General features: G+C 45.0%; 1 protein-coding gene across 3 annotated transcripts in view; it reads right to left on the bottom strand.

The window, feature by feature from the left end:
• Window positions 1-2,403: 2,403 nt before the first annotated feature.
• The window catches only part of SOBP (sine oculis binding protein homolog), a 119,248-nt gene continuing 108,414 nt past the window's right edge, over window positions 2,404-13,237 (bottom strand). For all 3 annotated transcript variants that reach the window (XM_069804981.1, XM_069804983.1, XM_069804982.1), the window contains one exon: window positions 2,404-4,326. The gene's annotated coding sequence lies outside the window, so the exon portion shown is untranslated. The remainder of the gene's footprint in view (window positions 4,327-13,237) is intronic.

Below are 13,237 nucleotides of genomic sequence, written 5' to 3'. Positions count from 1 at the left end.
GTGTGCAAGCCTATGTAAAGCTGTTCTACCCATTTCAAGACATTTGAGCAGTTATGTTCAATACAAAGCCATTGCAACTCAGTTCCTGACTCTCTCTCCCTCTGCTGCTTGCATGCATGTGGATACTGCCCAAGTACCACCTTCGCTAATTCACAGATCCCAAACATCAAGTCAGCTTTGGGTGGGAGTGGAAGGCAAAGCAACTTAAGGGGCCATTTCTTTTCTGAGTTATACCTCCGTAAATCCAGAGCAATTCCACAGGAATCAACCTGTATCAGCACCAGCAAATTTATTCTTGGTTTGAGCACAGAATGTTTGTCATAGTTGTTATTAAATGATGCCTTTACATATTCCAGGCCTATTTTTAAAACAAAGGCAATGAAGTTAGGGCATCCAGTTCTATATATGGACACTCCAAATGGCACTGAAATGCCTCATGCATGTGTTTGGCTGAGTGTTGATTTAGGTGTCCAAATATGGACCTCAGAATGGGATATCTCACTTGGATAAGCATCCTTGCAAATTTGGCGCACAGCACTTATTTGAACAAAGCAAATTTATTTCTATCATTTAGCATAGAAAAAGCATGAAATGTTTTCCTTTTGAGGGACCTTCTTATTCACAGAATTGGGCCACTCAAATACTGACATGTGTAGTAGTTCTGAAAAAAATAAAGCCCTCAAATCATCTAAGACAACACAGGAGGAAATTAATGCAGAGTGTTTGCAGCACACAGACCCCCTCTTATCACAAGGGCAAAATTCTTGCTGACAGCAAGAATTCAGTGCCAGCAGAAGGACCTGTACAGCTTGATCACAGCAAACTCCCCCTCTACCCCGGCAGTGCGAAGGGATGCATGCAGGGCTGGCTGCTTAGAGACCTGAGGCAAAGCTGCCTCTCTCTGCTCATGAAGACAGTCTCTGCATCTCAAAACTGCACGTGTGCAAGAGCTGGAGCGATTGCTGTTGCACGCAGGAACCTTCCACTGTGTCTCCCAGTGCATCAGGATTTTCTTTGTCTGGCTCCTTGATGGTGAGTTCTCCAGGAAAGAGTTTGGCTTGACTATTAGGTCTTAGTGCGTAATAAATAATGTCAGCAGCGAGTGAGCACCATTCTGCAAGCCTTTGCTGGGTTCCCGTTAATTGCGAAGGACCTTCTTACATCCTTTGTGTAATTCCATTCATTTTGTTGGCATCGTACAAGGGATGGATTTGGCCTCAAAAATAAAGCAGGTTTCTTTTGCATAATGTATCGTACCATTTGGTCTACATTTTGCTGAAGGTTTATGTGTACTTGGATATTTCTCCCCAGATATGCAGCTGGAGATATTTTTTAAATAGCAAACAATGAACTGATTCAACTGTCCAAAGCCGTTGTTCAGGTTCTGAATTTTGGGGTAAGTTGTTAAGAAAGTGTAAGGTGGGCAAATTTTCAGGAAAGCCAAGGTAAGTTTGTGAAATGTGTGAAGCCAGCTCCAGCTAGATCGCTTTCTCTACCTCTGCTGTCCTGATGATTTTTGACAAGCTGATTCCGTTTCTGGAAAAAGCAGTTCACGAGAGAGAAAGATTTCTCTAAAGAGTCTGTTGTTTTTCAGAAGAGTGAAAATGTGTGCTAACAATTCTGGACCACTGACAAAAGCAAAATCAATACACACGGCCTTCATTTTACAGCCAAGTTCAGATGAATAAATAGAGATGCAGCAAGCTGTTTACTAGGGAGACAAGCTTTGCTCTACATGCCCTTCCAAGCAGGCATGCTTATGCTGTTGTTGTTTGCCTTACATGGCTGGTTAATGAAATCAGTCAAATAGTTACAGAGCTCACCGGACATTTCAAACCCCTCCATCAGCAGCGCTGGCTGTGCTGCGCAAGAGCTGGGAAGCACACACTATTGTGTGAGATAGCTCAGGGCCCGCAAATCTGTTGCTGTTGCAGAGTTTTGGGTGCATTTGGGAGGGTTTGGTGCTTTGAAGAACCTAGGCTTGATTTCAGGGGGAGTTCATGCATAGAAAACCCCCGTCCTTACAAAAGGCAGGCAGAACACACTCCGTACACAGCCCCAAATGCAGTATGAGCAAACTGCGCTTGCACAGATCCCCTTGAAATGAATGAAGCTGCAGCCAGTGCATCCATCCAGGGCTCTTTAAGATCAGGACCTAACTCTGCACTGTGCTAACTAACTGTGGGTTTTTTTCCCCCATGCCTTAAACACTGCAGAAACTGAGAAGTGGCAAGGGAGGCATGAAAATGGAAGGGACAGAGATACAGCCTTCAAGAACACTTATACATATTTTTCCGAGACTTCAGACTGAATTTTGTTTGGTCTGTGACCAGGCAGGTAGAGGAATGAATAACCACATGCACAAAAAGGAAAAAATAATAATAAAACAACAGCACATTTAAGTGCATTTTTTTTCTTGGAGATTTATTTTGTTTTAATAAATCTGACACCAGTCAGGGAGAGAGAAAAGTGTTGTAAGCCCAAAAGGAAAGCAGAGCACACTGAGGGTGCTTCAGATTCTTGCTCTCTTGAAGATGCTTCATCAGTATCTCTTTGAGCTCTCTCCCTAGACTCAGGAGTTGTTGGATTCCCCCCCCCCCCTTTTTTTTTTGTTGTTTTTTTTTTTTTTAAAAAGCGAGCTTACTCGCCCGGTGTGTTTTCCAAGCTTTCACAGCTCTAATAAATAAGGAGCACCTGTAAAACAGTAGCTTGACTTAAGTGAATCTGTACAAAGGAAAATATAGAAATACAGTATATACATAGTGCTCATAGTGCACCATCACTACAAGGCTCTGGTTCAACTGACTCTGCTACCCTGCTCCCAACACCGCTGACACAGTCAGAGACACTGCTCCTGCAAACTGCTCCTCACTTCCCCGCAGCAGCCTTATAGAAAAGGTGTACTCTGAACACTCGAGAGTGAACAATTGCTTTATTCGAGTTAGTAAACAGTTACACTGAATCACAAGGTGATCTGAATTTTTTTTAAGTTTTTTTGTTTGTTTTTGATTTTTTTGTGGTTTTTTTGTGGGTTTTTTTTGTTGTTTTTTTTTCTTTTTTTTTTTTTTTATTTGTCAGAATGGGATACTCCACGACTCTCTTACCAATTCAGTGCCAGTATAACATGCTCTAGTGTACTTTTGGACTCTTGGCTACAACTGTACAAGTGCACACAAGTAAATTCTACCCTGTTATCCTCCACCCACTGATTGAGGATCGAATTGCACATTTCTCTTAACCATGACAGGAGAAAGCAAACAGTGAAACAGAATCATGGGGGATCTTTCTCACTTTACCCTTGTTTTCATTGGTTTGTCCATACCATTCTAATTATCATGAAAGGGCTATGCATATGGAGAGATTGTCTCACTGCCTTCCTGGATCACTGAAAACCATCAGGGTTGAAATTTCATCCAAGTCTTTCGTGACGCCCAGCAAATATTCCCCTCAGATTATTTTACACCTTGAGGGAATTTTGGTCTTTAGTTCAACACTCTTGCTCTGTTCCCAAATGGGGCGCTATTTAGGGGAATTTAAAGAGAAAGCTGAGAAGAATAAACATTTACTGAGTTCTCTTGGCATTCAGTCTCTGAAAAACCACAGTATAAACTATTCATGCTGCTTCTTACATCTGTCAAATCAAAAATTAAAAGCCATAAAAGTGTAACACTGAAAATATGGCATTAGAAAGGATAAAGGTGGCCTTTGTAAAAATAACAAGGAAAGTATATTAGCCAATAAAATATTCTAACTCTTCATTTAAAAGTGCATCATGGGTAGGACAGAGATGACTCTGAAGCGTTGCTACTCCAGTATTACCCCTTTCCCCCATCAAAACTTGAATAGGTCCAAAACCATACAATGCAAATCACGATTCTTAGTGTAGCAGCAAAACCACAGCAGTTTTTCAAAGGAAAAAAAAAAAATTAAAAAAAATAAAATCCGTATCATTGTCCAGTCTCAAATATCTGAACTTTGAAGTCAGAGAGGCAAAAGTACCTATGTTGGTCCGTGTGGTTTTTGAAACCAGGGTGAAAAATCCCCCCCAGCAAGAAACCAAGAGGAAAAAACGTTCCTTGGAGGAGAAGAGGGGTGGTCGCAGGAATGCTGAGCACACTGTGTGGGTCCATGATGTGCTGTCTTCTGGGTCAAAGGCACCCGTGGGACTGAGGCTTCCTCGGAGGGGCTTCGTGACGGGAAGCTGCTTTCTTTGCTGGACTTTTAGCCAGAGGGGGTGGTGAGCGGACCAGCTGGTGTCATTCGGTGGAGTGACGTGGTTTGCTCTGCTCCCTTTCTCCATGCAAGGTACCCTGTCGGCAAGTGTTCCTGCAAAGCAGACAAGCAGAGGTGGTCAGGGCGAGCGGTGGGAGACTCATCGCAGGCAGGCTGGGCACCGCCTGAGCTCACATCGCCTGCAGCCTCACGTGAAGCGGGCGGCCGGGCTGAGACACCAGCCCGCTGCTTCAGCCTCGGCTGCCCCTCGTGCCTCAAGGGCCACTGGCACACAGAGCCTCAGAGGTTGCTGGAGAGGAAGATGGAGGAATTCCTGTGATAAAAAGCTGGAAACTGATATAATAATAGTTCATTCTCTGGGTTTCATAGAGCGCCTTTCATCCTACAAGAGCATGGGTGAATAATGATACTTTGCAATTATACAGTACCCTTCACCCCTTCATCTCAGTGTGCTTTACAGAGCTGGGAAGTACTGCTCTCTGCACGGCACAGGTGGGAAAGTGGAGTCAGAGAAGGAGAAGCATTTGGACCAGGATCCCCCAGCACCTGGGATGGGGATAGGACAGGGAATACCACGTGTACCAGGGCTCCCCAGAGACACCTCACTGCATGGGCTGGTGTGCGGCTCCACAGGGTTGGTCGGTCTCACAGAGAAACTGGGATGGATCCCGGAGACAGCTCCACTCTCATGTAAATACGCATCTCCCACTAACAGCTAACTCTGTAGGTACTATCCATCCTATGCAAGCAAACTGAAGATGCCCCTCTTGGCCTTTCCCCAAATCCGTAGTCATGCAAAGGAGAGATGTATGCTCAACACAGCAAAACCGAGCTGCAATGAGGGAGGTCGGGCTGGAGCCCCCCCAGCCTCCTCAGTCTTCTCTTGGGATGCTCTGCAATGAGTTTTGCATCACCACCATAGCAGCTACACTGCCAGGGGGTCACAACCAGCAGAGCATGGTGACTGACACTGCCTAGCATGACAAAGAGAATTCAAATAAAGGCATTTTAGGACCCAAATCAGAACTAGGCATTACTCTCACTGAGGTAAACTGCTACCAAGATCTGATATTTTCAGTGTTGAACACATACATTTCCATGGACCACATGTGAGATGAGAAAAAAACCCTCCAGATCTTGCTAGAGCAGATTACACAATTAGGCAAAGAATTTAACTTTCCAGTTGTTCCCTTTTTCTACCCTGGTCCTCATTTCCAGGTCCATTTTTCTCATGTTATCTGACCAGATGTTCTGACTGCTTTTGTTTTCTTTCTTTTCCCATTTTTTAGGACACATAAGGGATGCATCCCACAGGACTTATTCAGACGACCCCCTTCTGAAGCCCATCGGTGCTTTGACTGCATGAACAATACTGGAGCAAACACAGCTTTATTGATTTGAGGCCTTCAGAAAGCTGCATGATAGCTCCCCCCAAATAAGGTGAACTTTGCCAGTGGTGAAAGCCAAGGTCATGAAAATCTTTGGAATCAGGTTTTTGAAAAGCCAAATCACCTTCTCATCAACCTAATGCAACTAACAACACCCCAGTGGCTATAAGTATACTTATATTTTATCAGTATACATATACTGATGCCTTAGTTTTTCTAGGGGCTACTGGGTGATACACCATGGCCTCATGTGCTTCTGCTTCCCTTGTCAGTTGACCATGTAGACTGCCTAGCAGGGACTGTCCTCTCTCTCTACACAGCGTTCTTTGGACTCTGTCTCCTTGGATGGGATCTGCTGTCTCCTTGAATGGGATCTGCTGTCCCCTAAAGATTCGGACTGAAACTCTGAAGTACTTATCAGCCTTAATTTTGGTGCTGGGTCACATTTTCCTTCTCAGTCTGCTCCACGATCTTCCCTTCATGCTGGCTCCTCTGCCAGCCCTCTTGTCACTGTGCTTGTACACCCTGCCAAATCTCCACCCAAGCAGAGACTGGAAGGTACATTGAATATGTTGACCAGCATAAAATTCCAGAGCACGGAGACCACTATATCTAGGTTGAGGAGTAACATTTGGGCTTTCAGGCAATGTGCCCAGCAGGATGAGCAGCTTTGTGTGTACGGAGAGCTGTGGACAAGAACTAGACTGAGAACTAAGTACTCCCTATAAAGTACACAACTGCTTTCTGTCACTTTTTGGCTTGAAATCTTGCTCTGAGTTTAACTAAAAAGGGAAGCAGAGAAAATAAAACCTGTAATGTCTTATGAAACCTCACTCTGCACTTTAGGTGTTTTGCCTGCTCCTCTCTTTCCATACTTCAACAGAAATGAATTTCCATCCCTCACTAATCAGTCTCAAATGGCATGGCATAGCACAGACTGATAAGTGATTTGGGAGGGAGGGCATAAAGAAGTTCACTAGCTCTCAATGTTTTCTGCTTGGAGCAGTCAGCTAGCTTTTTAAGTCCTGTCTATTTTCCCTTACTGCAGATAGACTCAGTGTAACAGAGTGTGCAGATTGGAGAGAAGAACCTTCCCTGTTGATTGGCTTATATCGCAGTAATTGTGTTTGATGAATGCGTCTTTGTAGCGATCAAGTGGCAGAATAAAAATCCATATCATGCATAGCATGCAAAGTTTTATAAAGAAATGAGAACACACTAGTCATCACCACTTCACAGTTGGACATTATATACCTCGTGCCAACACTAGCGTGCATGACCAGCACAATAAAGTCAGCTATTTATATCTTCCCCAAAAAACCAAATTACTTTTTAGGAGAGCAACATAGGCTCTTCACCCTAGCTGAACTTGCCCTCAACACACATCAAATATTGCTGATCAGATACAAAAATTGGGTGAGCCACAAAAGAAGAATTTTTATAAGCATAAAGCCATTTGGATTGAGCTTACGTGAGTTGCACTGAGGCGATCACACTGGATTTTGCCTGCTTTCCAAAGCTAAGCAGGCTGGGCTGATCCTGGGTTGGAAGACCACCTAGAAGTCAGAGGCGGGCTGTAGTTCCAACCTCAGGAGGCAGCATGGAAAAGATGACAGAAAGAGAAAAAGTAGGAAGGCTCATTTCTGCCCTACTGCCGACGCAAGGGACAAAAAGGAGAATAGCTCAACTGGATGATGACCCAGCTCAAGCAGGTAACTTGGAGGTTCATCTATATGGGCTCAGATAGCGATGCAGTCCTCCCCCAAACGGTAGGTGAGAGCCACACTGATGGCCTCTGTGGCTGTTAGTCGTAACCTGAGCAATGGGCAGCTATGAAACAGGCTGCACCAACGCAGAGCTTCCTCTTTGGTTTATGCCCTGACACGTGAGGATTTAAACCCTTGCTCAGAACAACACAGAGTTAGAGCTTGGCAGGACAGCTTGGCAGCTAGGGCAAAGCCTCCCCAGCAAGCCTCCCTCCTCCCTTTCTGCAAGCTAGCCAGCTCTTTCCAGGTGCTGCCGCAGACCTACAGCCCTTCGTCCTGCGCAGCCCCTGGGACTGGTGCGGTGGGAAGCCTGGCCCTGCTTGGTAGAGCCAATTACTAGAAGTGCACCTCGCTCCAATCCCCCTCCGTGCCTCCGTGCTGAGGAGCTGGGTAGCTCAGCTGCAGGGGCATTTCCTTCTCCTGCTCCCCTACACTCAAGCACTGATCCCTGCGTGCCTGTTCTCAGCGCTGCCCCACGAGCTGAGTGTTTCCATGCTGGCAGCATGCTCCTGCTGGCAGTGATAGCCGCCAGACATAGCTGCTTCTGCCCAGTGGCCTCCCCAGCCACGTCCCACCTCCTCAGAGGGGCCATGTCATTGACATGGCTTTGGACACACGCGTGCATGCAGACACACATAGTTTTTTCCATGACTGCTTCCCCCTCATTCTGTGCTCCATTGAACATTTCTGTCTCCAGATTCACATCTTATTGTTCAGAAAAAAATTAGAGACTGGGTGGGGAAGGCTGAGGCAACTGTTGATGTGGGCTGGCATGGCAGAGTTTCCATCATTTAGCACAGCACTTAATTCACCCGGACAATGAATGCTGATGTGCTAAAAGAGGCCTAGTTCATCTGGGATGCGCATGGCCCTAGAGTAAAGGCACTGCAATTATTCTCAGGGAAACTGCTCTGAAGATAAACCACAAGAGTGCAGCTAAAGTCAGCATGGGAGCAAGCTCAGCCCTGGAAACACTCTGGAATCATCTGTTACTTGTAATAGTTCTGTAATTTTTTAATTTTTTTTTTAAGCAATTCTTAAAGCAGTTCAAGCTTCTTCATTAAAACCTTCCCCTTTAAATACTTGATGATTTATCTTTCCATGAGCTAACTGAAGGGATGCCACATTGCAAGAGTCAGGGGAGGCCTTTAGCACAAATGGGGTAACAAGCTGTGTCCTTAAGCAGCAACACTTGATTTCAAAGGTGATGTTTTCCTTCTGCTCTGGTCTTGTAAACTATGGATCCTTCTCAGCTTTGGGTCAGATATGCAACTCTGGCTCTCTCGCCTGCTGAAATGCAAACTGTAATCTGAAATGACATTATGACTTCAAGGAATGCATTGGGGAAGAGGCTTGGGATTTGCCCTCCTTTTATGCCTAGGCAGAAGAAGTGGTAGGGACAGCTTAGTCATCCCCAACTCTGTGACTGAATTGTTGCAGGGATGCACCAGAGGCTGTGCTTGCGATTTTATCCAGTCGCTTTGTAGCCAAGGAAGGACCTTGAGGGACAAACATGAACTGGAAAGCAGAAGGTCTGTTGTGTGCTGACTCCTGCCTCCCTACATCTGTTCCTAGAAAAGCCTTTGGGAAAATTTCACCAGTTTACATCCACGTTCAGCCCCTTGCTGGTACATTTAGTACCGTCTCTCACTAAACTCATTCAATATATGTTAAATTGAACCCTGCAACTAGCTAGTGAAGTTAGGAACAGGAATGTATGTCACCACACCCTTGTTATGTAGCAAAGAAATGGTGGAAATACAGTTCCAGGGCTCCCCTTCATGCTCCTGCACGGCCCAAGGGAAAATCACCTTTTAAAAAGAGGGAGCAAAGGAATCATCACTGTGGGAGAGACCCTGAGAGTCACCAAGAAGATGTAGGGTCCATGCTCCTGGATTTACCAGGCAGAGTTCACTGAAGAGAAATGGGACAGAAATGAAGTGCTCTGTACCTCTTTCAAAAATGCTGACAATCATTCAAAAACCCAGCAACCTAACAGCAGAGTCTGCTCTTGACTGCTTTGTTCCAGCCCCAGGCTCCACAGTAGGGATATAGCATAAGGCAAAGGGAAAAGGAGACTCTTCCCTCCATGATACATTTCCATAAAGACAATGCTCCCTCCAAAACAGAAGTACAGTCTTGGCTTGGGTAAGCGTGCAGCTCTTCTTCATAGCCAGTGGAAATAGGATTCCCTAAATTCAGCAGAGAGCTGCCACATACTTGGGGGGAATGGCCTGGGCTGCTGTAAATCCTCCCCTGTACCACAAAGCAGCAACACAACTTCACCATGCAATGTGCTCTGCACAGACCCAGGGGACACGGCACCTCCTCTCCCCTTCAGGTTTGGATTCTCCTTGCCAAAACAGCTGCCACCAGGAACCCGTGCTGCAGCATTTTAAATTTCCATTTCCTCATGTTCCCATCACTATCAAGCTTTTTGTGAAAGTGAAAGCAGCTCTCCACCGAATCGCACTGCTTTCTCCTTTCCTCTCCTTGCTGTACAGGTTGAGGAGAGTCAAGGGCGCATGAACTTTAACCTGGGGGAATCAGTGTCCTCATTCTCCTTCCCAGGGCCAGGGGTGCTCCAGAGCAGGCACTGTGTTCCATGCTCTGAAACACATCTGGGAAGAGCCTCTCTATCCACAGACTTTGGAGGAATCCAGAGACCTGTCTTGGTAGGCTAAGATGAACATTTGGGCTCAGTTCCCCAGATTTCAGCATCAGTGCTGCTGTCAGGTTTCTCTGCCGTTGTCATCCTTTCTTCCCCACCTATACCACTTTCTGCTTTTCAAAGTAGCAATCTCCCCAGAACCTCTTCAAATATTCTCTTCGTATAATTTTTCACCATTCAGAGAAGTTTCTCATGGTTTAACCTTTTATAGAACAATTACTCAGTGAGTTCATGAAACTCCCCTTCACTTTTAATCTGATCTCAAGACAAACCCTATGTCAGCGAGACCCTCCTGCCCAGCCCCGTGGCACCATCTTTCTCCAGGCTTTCAGTGGCAAGGGGTCTCTGGTTTACATTTTGGGGCATTTCGAAGTATGTACGCAAATCACGCAAAGAGGAAAATGCCATCACGGTTCTGGACTTCTAATCTCAGCTGTAGCACCCACTGGCTCTGGCCATGTCCCCTGTGGCAGACCACAGAGCCTGCCTGGGCCAGATCCTGCTTTACACTGGAGTAACTGAGTATATCTCCACAACAACAAGGCAGCCCATTGCCCTCCAGTTAGTGCAGCACCAGTGTATTTGGCAGACCTGTATATAGTTTGCTTTGCCCCACTGATGCTTCATGTGCAGATGTGGCAGAAGACAGGATTTTCCTTTTTAAAAAAACAGCCAAATTTTCAACAAATTCTCCCATTCTCCGCTGGGATAAAGCTGAAACTTTGCAAGGATCTTTTTGCAAAAAAATAACAAACAAAAAAACAAAACATAAAAACTAAAACAGAAGGAAAACCAAATCCAGACAGTTTCTACTCTCCTTTCCTGAAAACAGGCAACCACTGTGATGTGATAACCCTTCTTTAAGCCTCTGATTTTGTCTGAATCAGAATAGAAACTTCAACTTGAATTTCAGCAGCCTACTGTGGGCCCAAACCACTAGGCTTTTGGCTATTCTGAGGTGCTTCTCAATTTTCTTACCCAAGCTGATCTCTCCAGTAAAACCAGCTAAATAGCCAGAAAAAGGCAGATTAACTGTGGATAGCGTTGTGGAGGAGGACAAATGGTGAGGATGGGAGTCTTGCTGAGCAGCAGCCCATACCTCCCTGTGAGAGTCCTCCTCCTCCTCACCTGGGTTATGCCTGGGCCTGGCTTTTTCATCTGAAATGCTATTGTGGGCCACAAAACCCAACCAACCAACCAAACACCCCAATAATAATAACAATAATAATTTTTTGCAGAAGTACCATTGAACCTTTTTAGTGAAAAGTTTCAGTGTCCCATATCATGAAGCAATCAACACTTTCCCACAAACAACCCTTCCATCCACCAACATCCAGGGCTGCATGCTTGGCACCGTCCCCGCGGGGTTTCTCTCTGGTTTTCACAGCCCCCATCCTAGTTCATTTCAGCCTAAGCAAGAGCAGGTGCAGCCTCATCCAAAGGCAAGGGGGCATGCTCAAATGGCCAAAATGTCAGGTAGATTATACTGTGGGGGAAGGAAGAGGAAAAACCCACCCAGAATACATGAGGAACGAACAGGTAGGAACCTGGCAAGGACCTTGGTGCAGTGCCAGACACCTTAGGGCATCTCCCTTATCCCTACCACTGCTGGCCACTGAGTGACCTGCGTTGGACTCAAACACTGGTTTAGATTTTTTTCTATTTCCCACCCCAAGAAAACAAACCCAATATTTTTACCACCAAGATAACTGGTTCAGCAATAATTGGTAAACTGCTTCAAATAAAACAGAATTGGCATTTTAACTGTCTTTGAAAGGTAGGGTCAGAATTTAAATTTTCAGTGACCTCATCATGTGTCTTTTCTTTTATACTTGTGTTCAAGCACCTCAATCAGAGAATTGCTGTGGGAAAGTGCTCCCCCTGCCCCAGCCTCCTTGGATAAGAAACTTAGAAGTGGCAGGACAAGTGGTTAATGAAAACTTATAAATATTTGGAGCGTAAGCAGGCAACACAAAGTTTTACATTTAACCACTTGGGCTCCAAATAAATAGCTGAAAATTGCTCTTAACCATAGGTTTCAATATCAATTGGCCAATGGTGGGATACAGATCTTTCCAGAGAGGTCAGAACTCAACAGTTATTTCACTCTGCACTACCCAATCCCTAACCCCCCTATTTTTTAATTTTTTTTTTTTTTTAAATGTATGCTTCTATAGAAGACGATTACATTACACAGCCTGAAAGTCTGAAACTGGGACTGGAAGATGAACTGCAGCAGAGAGTGGGGGCGTCCTGTCCACAAACACAGTTCAGCCTCTTTGCCTCTAGATAATTTGTTACTGTAGGTTGGCTCCAATTTAAGACAGTAATGTTTCAGAAACACTTGGAAAAGCAAGCCAGCTGCAGGGAGGATATCGTTACAAATTGAGACACATGTTGTACAGGAATACCATTCTTTTCAAATACCAAAATCATGTCTGGGGAAGTAAAGCCATGCAAATGAGTCAGAGGCAGGAGCTCGGTCTGTAATGTGCCGAGGGCCTTCAACTTATATTAGAGGCACCGAGCACTGAGTGCACACAGTATTGCACAGGATCAAGCCCAAATATTTAATTAGCTCTAATTTTCATGGTAGAAGCAAAAGTTGAATAGTTGAGGGTTCTGCAAAATGTCAGAGGTTACTTCGATTCATGGCTCTCACGAGATGATCACATATGCTTCCAAACACAACCTCTGCTCTGGGGAGTGAAATGCAACTCATTATCAAATAGTGTAAATAAGGTAATGATTAGTAGGCCTCAGCCATGAGGCCTCGACTGATGGAGGCACCCAGGAATGTGCTTAACTTGCCTGTTTTGCTCTATGGGACCTAAAAAGAGACAGGGAGAGACTCAGCAGGTAATCTGGAAACAAAAAGTGCTTCAGAAAATCTTGCTTGTCAGTCTGATTTCCTCCTGATTTCTTGCTCAAACAGATTTGTTTGAATCTCCCACTGCTTTTTTAACAAGAATTTAGTTTTATCCTAATATCTATTGCTCACTGCTTGATTACGTCCAACTTTTTTGCAACCACAGTCCTCAAAAGTGTTGTGCTCCTTTCTGACCCACTTTCAAGTATTGCTCGTAATACTGAGAAATAGTTTATAAGCTCCTCACAGTTGTTCAGAGCTCACTGCTCCGTGCTGAAGTTGGCCATGGTTGTTTCAGGGTCAAGCTTCA

The sequence above is a fragment of the Haliaeetus albicilla genome, chromosome 17, assembly GCF_947461875.1.
Source record: "Haliaeetus albicilla chromosome 17, bHalAlb1.1, whole genome shotgun sequence".
Taxonomy (NCBI): Eukaryota; Metazoa; Chordata; class Aves; order Accipitriformes; family Accipitridae; genus Haliaeetus; species Haliaeetus albicilla.
Note: the sequence above shows the minus strand (reverse complement) of the source record. Positions and strands in the feature narration are given on the sequence as shown.